At 35.8% G+C, this 7,706-nt stretch overlaps 1 long non-coding RNA gene across 1 annotated transcript in view; it reads right to left on the bottom strand.

The window, feature by feature from the left end:
* The window catches only part of LOC309626206, a 1,050,100-nt gene that overhangs the window by 725,056 nt on the left and 317,338 nt on the right, over positions 1–7,706 (bottom strand). The gene's annotated exons all lie outside the window — the stretch shown is intronic.

Raw genomic sequence — 7,706 nt, 5'->3', positions numbered from 1 at the left:
AATGTTAACCCTTGAGATAAGTACTATCATTATTATGCCCATTTTATAGAGGAAAAACTGACAGAGGTAAGTAACTTGCCCAAAAGGATGCAATTAGTAAGTTGAAAACAAGGATTTGAACTTAAGAAAGTCAGCCCATGAGATAAAGTGTCTTATCCATTATGATAAACTAATGGGCTAGGGAATGCATTCTTCTTTGTACTCTACCCAGGTCAAATTATCAGCATGGCTCAACTCAGCTTCCAGGGGAAACACTTATCCAAAGTCATGGCTTCCTCACCTCCACTGGTCTTCATCTCAGCTATCTGCCTCTTTAGCTGTCTTCTCCTATGATTATACCCTAGACATAATTGTCACCTAGAACTGCTCCACTTCTACTATCTTAATCTAAAAACAATCCCTGTTGAGTCCTCTTACATTGTTACTTTTATGACACCCATTCTTTAACCAATCCTGATTTTTCTGCTGTTATCCTATTTATTTCCTCTCTATGACTGTATTTTCTTTCCCAATTCATCCTATTCTTCATTGTTCATCACCTCAAATATTTACTTTCTCTCTTTCTTCCCATTATTCTCCCAGTAGAACCTTGGCTGTAGACCAGTGCAGTCTTCCTCTGCTCATGCATGCAGACTACAGAGCACAGCTGATGTTCTGTCCTTGGATTCTTTGAGCTTACAGTTTTCTGAATTTTCTTGTCTTTCTACTTGATCCTCCTGTCTCCCTCACAGGTTCATCTTCCTCCCGTCATCCCTTAAATGTAAATCTTTCTAGGGGGTTTCCTTGGCAACTTCTCTCACTGCTCTGTGAACCCTGGGTCATCTCACCAAATTTACTGTTTCTGTCACTACCTGTATTTATTAAGGTAGGCTAAAAAGCTAAAAAATGTAGGGCTCAAACACAGTAGTGTTGCTGTCTCATATAGTAGTCCGAAGTGAGTATTCCTGGTGGGTGGGAAGATTTTGTTTTGTATATGAAAATTCAAGAACTCAAATGCTTCAATCTTGTGAATCCAATATCCCCTAGGATCTTGTCACTGTTTGCTCCCATTCTGCTAAAGGGGAAAGAGAACGTGGAGAAGGCATACCAGCTCCTTAAAAGCCTTGGTTCAGGAATGACACACATTGAATGCACTTGTGTCCTATTGGTCAGATCTAGTCACATTGCCACAACTTACTGGGGGAAAAAAAAAGCCATGAAGTGTATGTAGTTGAATATCTAAGAAGTAGAAATAAAGTTTTAATGAACAGTCAGCAGTATAACACTGAATCCAAAATACTTATCTCCAGCCTATATAACCAAATTCTAATTGACTTCCCCATTAGGAAGGCCTCATTGGTATTTCAAACCTATCCGAAACTAAACTCACTAGTTTCCTATTAAAACTGCTCTTATCATGTGTTCACCTCCTCAGTAAATGACATGGCCAAAACCTCTAGTAATCCTGGCTCCTCTCTTTCTAACCTCTCATACCAAATCACCTAGTCTTCTCAATTCTAAATCTCTCCCCCTCCCGCCCCAGCTTTATTGAGGTAAACTGACAAATTAAATTGTGTATATTTAAAGTGTACATCTTGATGATTGAGTTGACTTGATGTATGTATATGCTGTGAAATGATTACCACAATGAATTTAATTAATACATCTATCACCTCACAGTTATCTTTTTGTATGTGTGTGTGTGGTGAGACCACTTAAGATCTGCTCTGTTAACAAATTTTAAGTATACGGTACGATATAATTAACTATAGTCACCACGGTATAAATTAGGTCCCCAGAATCTATTTATCTAATAACTGAAAGTTCGTGCCCTTTGACCAACATCTCCCCATTTCTGATACCCCCATTCTATTCTCTGTTTCTATGAATTCACTTTTTCCTTTTTTCGGATGCCATACATAAATGAGATTATACAGTATTTATGTTTCTGTGTTTGGTTTATTTCACCTAGCATAATGCCTTCCAGGTATATCCATGTTCTCACAAATGGCAGGATTTCCTTCTTCCTTAAAACTGAAAAATATTCCATTGTGTGTGTGTGTGTGTGTGTGTGTGTGTGTGTGTGTGTGTGTGTGTGTGTGTGTGTTTTCTTTATCCATCAATCTATTAGTGGACACTTAGGCTGTTTCCATGTATTGGGTATTGTGAATAATGGTTCAGTGAACATGTGAGTGCAGGTCTCTCTTTGAGATTTCATTTCCTTCGAGTGTTCCCTTCAGATGGGGGACTGCTGGATCATATAGTAGACCTAATTTTAATTTTTTGAGTAACCTCTATGCTGTTTTCCATAATGACTGTACCAGCTTACATTCCAGCCAACAGTGTACAAGGGTTCCCTTTTCTTCACATCCTTGCCTGCATTTGTTATCTTTGTTTATTTTGATAAAAGTGTTGAATATTGTCAACTACTTTTCCTGCATCTATTGAGAAAATCATATAATTTTTGTCCATTCTGTTAATGTGATATATCACATATACCGAGATTTGCATGTGATGAAGCATGTTTGCACCTCAAGGATAAATCTCATTTGATTATCTTCTTAGTGTGCTGTTGAATTTGTTTTGTTAGTATTTCATTAAGGATTTTTGCATTGTGTTCATCAGAGATTTTAGTATGTTTTTCTCTTTTCTTCCAGTGTCCTTGCTTGTCTTTGGTATCAAGGTAATGCTGGCCTCATACAATAAGCTTGGTGCGGGGTTGGGGGGGGTCTTCTCTTCAATTTTTTTTGAAGAGATTGAGAAGAATTGGTCTTAATTTTTAAAATTTTTGTAGAATACACCCATGAAGCCATCTGTTCCTGGGTTTTTCTTTGTTGGAAGATTTTTAATTATTGCTTCAATTTCGTTACTCATTATTAGTCTGCTCAGATTTTCTATTTCTTCATAATTCAGACTTGGTAGGTTATATGTTTCTAGGAAGTCTTCCAGGTTATCCAACTTGTTGCATTTAATTCTTCATAGTAGTCTCTTAATATCCTTTCAATTTCTGGGGCATCATTTATAATTCTTCATCTTTTATTTCTTATTTTATTCATTTTTTCTTCTCCCTTTCTTTTGGTTAGTCTAGTTAATAGTTTTTCAATTTTGTTTACCTTTTCAAAAAACTAGCTATTAGTTTCATTGATCCCTTCTATTGTTTTTCTGGTTTCCATTTCATTTATTTCTGTTCAGATCTTTGATATTTTCTTCCTTCTGCTAACATTGGATTTAATTTTTTCTTTTTCTAGTTTTTTGAGATGTAAAATTGGGTGTTTTTTTTTTTTTTTTGGAGACCTTTTTTTCTTAATGTAGATACTTATCTCTATAAATTTCTTTTTTAGAACTGTTTTTGCTGCATCTCATAAGATTTGGTATGTTGCATTTCCCTTTTTGCTTCATTCAAGATGTTTTTATTTCTTCTTTGACCCATTAGCCACTTAGGAATGTATTGATTTCCACATGTTTGTGAATTTTCCACTTTTCCTTCTATTAGTAATTTCTAGTATCATACCATTTTGGTCAGAAAAGATATTTGATGATTTCAACCTTCTTAAATTTGTTAAGATTTGTTTTGTGACCTAACACAAGATCTATCCTGGAGAATCTTCCATCTGTACTTGAGAAAAATGTGTATTCTGTTGACACTGGGTAGAATATTCTTGTATATGTGTGTTAGCCCCATTTATTCCAAAGTGTAGTTCAAATCCAATGTTTCCTTATTGATTTTGTCTCTGGATTTTAAATCCTTTGTTGAAAGTGGGGTATTGGTGTCCCCTACTATTACTGCATTGCTGTCTGCCTCTCCTTTCAGATCTGTTAGTGCTTAATATATTTAGGTGCTCTGATGTTGGGTTCATAAATATTTACAATTGTTATATCTTCTTGATTAATTGACCTCTTAGTCATTATAAAATGACTTTGTCTCTTTTTTACAGTTTTTGACTTAAGGACTATTTTGTATGATATAAGCATAACTACCTCTGGCTTTCTTATGGTTTCCATTTGCATGGAATGTATTTTTTTAACATTCCTTTATTTTGAGCCTATGTGTGTCCTGAAAGCTGAAATGAGCCTCTTGTGGGCAGTTGGGTCTTGTTTTTTCATCCATTTGGTCACCATATATCTTTTGATTGGAGGATTTAATCCATTTACATTTAAGGTAATTTTTGATACTTAAGGATTTACCATTGCCATCTTATTAATTATTTTCTGGCTGTTTTGTAGTTCCCTTGTACCTTTCTTCCTCCATTGCTATCTTTCTTTGTGATTTGATGATTTTCCATGGTGGTATGCTTTGATTCCTGTCTCTTTATCTTTTGTGTATCTAGTATAGGTTTTTGCTTTGTGGTTATCATGAGGCTTACATAAAACATCTTATAGTTATAACAGTCTATTTTAAGCTAGTAACAGCTTAAATTTGATTGCATATAAAAACTACTCTTTTACGGTCCCTACATATATTTTATGCTCTTGATGTCATAATTTACATATTTTATATTATATATTCATTAACAAATTCTATAGTTAAAGTTATTCATAATATTTTTGTCTTTTAACCTATATATTGTACTACAGTTAAGAGATTTACACATCATCATTACAGTGTTACAATATTTTGAATTTGACTATATGCTCACCTCTACCAATGAGTTTATATTTTTATATTTTTTCATGTTACCAGTTAGCATGTTTTCATTTCAGCTTAAAGAACTCCTTTTAGCATTTCTTGTAATGCATGTCTTGTGGTGACGAACTCCTTCAGCTTTTGTTTGATTGGGAAAGTCTTGATCGCTCTTTCATTTCTGAAGGACAGCTCTGCTGGGTATTCTTGGTTGGAAGTTTTTTTTCTTTCAACACTTTGAATATATTATCTCACTCTCTCTCTTAGCCTGAAATGTTTCTGCTGAGAAATCCATTGACAGCCTGTGGGGGTTCCCTTGTATGTGATGAGTTTCTTTTCTCTTGCTGCTTTTTAAATTTTTCTCTTTGATTTTTGATAGTTTTAATATTATGTGTCTTGGTGAAGATCTTTGGATTGAATCTGTTTGGGGACCTATGAATTTTATGTACCTGGGTGTTCATATCTCTCCCCAGATTTGGGGAGTTTTCAGCCATTATTTCTTTAAATAAGCTTTCTGTCCTTCTCTCTCTATCCCTTCCCATAATGTGTATGTTATTTTACTTCATGGAGTGCCATACTTTATGTAGTCTTCCACTTTTTTCCTTTCTTCTCTGACTAGATAGATTCAAATGATCTGTCTCTGAGTTTGCTTATTCTTTCTTCTAATTGGTAAGTTCTGATATTGATGCTCTGTATTGCATTTTTCACACCATTTGTTGTATTCTTCAGCTCCAATATTTCTGTTTGGTTCTTTCTTTAATGATAATCTTTCTCTTTGTTAAATTTCTTGTTTTGTCTATGTATTATTTTCCTGATTTTGTTGAAATTTATTTCTGTGTTTTCTTATAGTTCAATGAGCTTTCCTGAAACAGCTATTATGATTTTTTATCACACAAATTGTAGACCTCCAGTTTTGGAGGGTCAGTTCCTAGAAAATTATTGTGTTCTTTTGGTGGTGTCATGCTTGCTAAATTTTTTCCTATTCCTTGAAGTTTTGTGTTGCTGTCCTTGCATTTCAAGAAGCAATCACCTTCTACAGTATTGATTGGTTTTGGGAAAGAAATACCTTCAAAAATCTTTCTTACTAATGACTGTGGGACTTCTCAGATCTCTTCTATGGGTTTGTCTGCTCCACATTTCTTGCTCCTTCTTTGGGAGGAATTCTTATAATTTTATGACTCAATCCTGCAAAACCAGGCTGAGTGCTGACAACTTTGTATTTGCTTTCCCTAGAGCAGTGTCCTGAAATGCTCAAGTTTGTGTACTTTCTCCCAATCCTGCAGAGTTGGGTCAACTTTCTTCTCATGCTCTGCATTTGCAATGGCTTTTACTTGCTGCCCACATGGGCACAAACAGATAGCTGGTCATGTTAGGAGTGTGTAGGTGAGGTTGAAGGAGTACTGGAGATATACATGGGCCAGTTGGGAGGGTCCACAGGTGAGGCATCCCCAGCAGCTTATGGGCAGGTTTTTTGATGGAGTGTTAAAAGTGGTTAGTAGGATCCATATCTCTTTGATGATTTTCTGGTCCTGACTGTTGTGCTCCTAGACTCTACCAGACCCTCAGTCATATAGATAACCTCAGTATTCTGGGTGGGGAATGAAATAAATGGCCCTCTGTTGCAGTGTCCTACACAGCTGGAGAAGCTGGGTACTCACTCACTCACTATGCTCTCACTTTTCCTCATGGGAGAAACTGGGGACAAACGGAGTTTCTTGGCACTGAGCTGTACCTCTGTGGTCACAGGGTGATGCAAGTGAAGTGAAACTGTTCTTACCCTCTTCAGTGCATCTAGTATCAGATTTTTCACTCCAGTGGTGTGCTGGAACCTCTCTGCTGGGACTCCAGACTCCCACAAAGATAATTTCATCTGTGGGTAATTGTCAAAATCAATGTTTTTCTGGGGAATGACAATACAAAACTCCTATTTCCCCATCTTCCTGAAGTCACTCTTCAGTTCTTCCTCTTCACCAGTGCTGTGCTTACTTTACAGAGAAATTATTACCATAGTATTCTGTTTTTTTGATTTCAGTCTTTCACATTTTTGCCTGCCCTATCTCAAATGATCTTCATATCATACCAATCTGATTTTGCCAATCACAACCTTAAAAACCATTAAAACCATTAATATTTCCACATTTCCCTCAGAATAAAGTCCGGACTTCTTAACTTGAACTCTAACTAATCCTCACAGAAGCTCACTTAGCAAACTTTCCACCAGATAGGGAAGGGACCAGATTTGATTTACTCACCTTTGTAGCACCAGCACCTAGTACTGCACCTGACTTAATAAATACTAGCTAAATAAATGAATAAAAGCTCTTCAAAATGCTTTCTCTGACCTTCATGCCCTGATTAATTCATTCATCTATATTTCCTTATCAGCACCTACCTACTCTCTTAATAGTAGTTAGCACATACAATTGTCTATTTATTTGTTTGGCTTCCATACTTGAGCTTTAATTCCTTAAAATCGGGGACAGTATTATTTAATATTTTATTTTCACTATAGAGTATAGTTTCCTACATCCAGTAGGTTTTCAGGTTTTGAGTAAATGAATGAATTAGTTGTTCCAGCTAAGGGTCAGAAAGCAAATCTAGAATGTTTTTGTTGAATTTTGCTTATAATTGAGTTTTGTCTTTTAGGTAGAGACACTTATTCATTAGAATTGGCAGGGACATCAATTCTAAAGAGAAAAGCTGATCACCCAAGGAACTGCACTTCTCAGGGGTTGCAGATGGCTGAGTCATGTGTAAGGATTTTGTGCACAACTAATATAATATAGAGAAGGTATAAATGAATGAGGAGTAGCGTGATTGCAGGGATGCTGTATATGGCTGGTCAGGTGGTACATGGCACAATTCCATGTGGAATTTTTCCCATAAATATTGACACACACATACCTTCTGGAACTATGTAGTCTGGCAGTCCTAATTGTGAAAGAACTCCATGGAGAAAATGAAAGGTTCTTAGTTGAAGTCACGAATGGGAAAGAAATATCTAGAGTATTTTTAGGAACTCTGTTACATGATGTACTGTGTAAAACTCTTGTGACACTCTTCAGGGTACAGTAAAATTCTATAATTTTCTTCACAGCATTAATAA

This window comes from Balaenoptera borealis (assembly GCF_965194805.1).
Source record: "Balaenoptera borealis genome assembly, chromosome: 3".
Lineage (NCBI taxonomy): Eukaryota > Metazoa > Chordata > Mammalia > Artiodactyla > Balaenopteridae > Balaenoptera > Balaenoptera borealis.
This window is presented reverse-complemented; position numbering and strand designations above follow the sequence as displayed.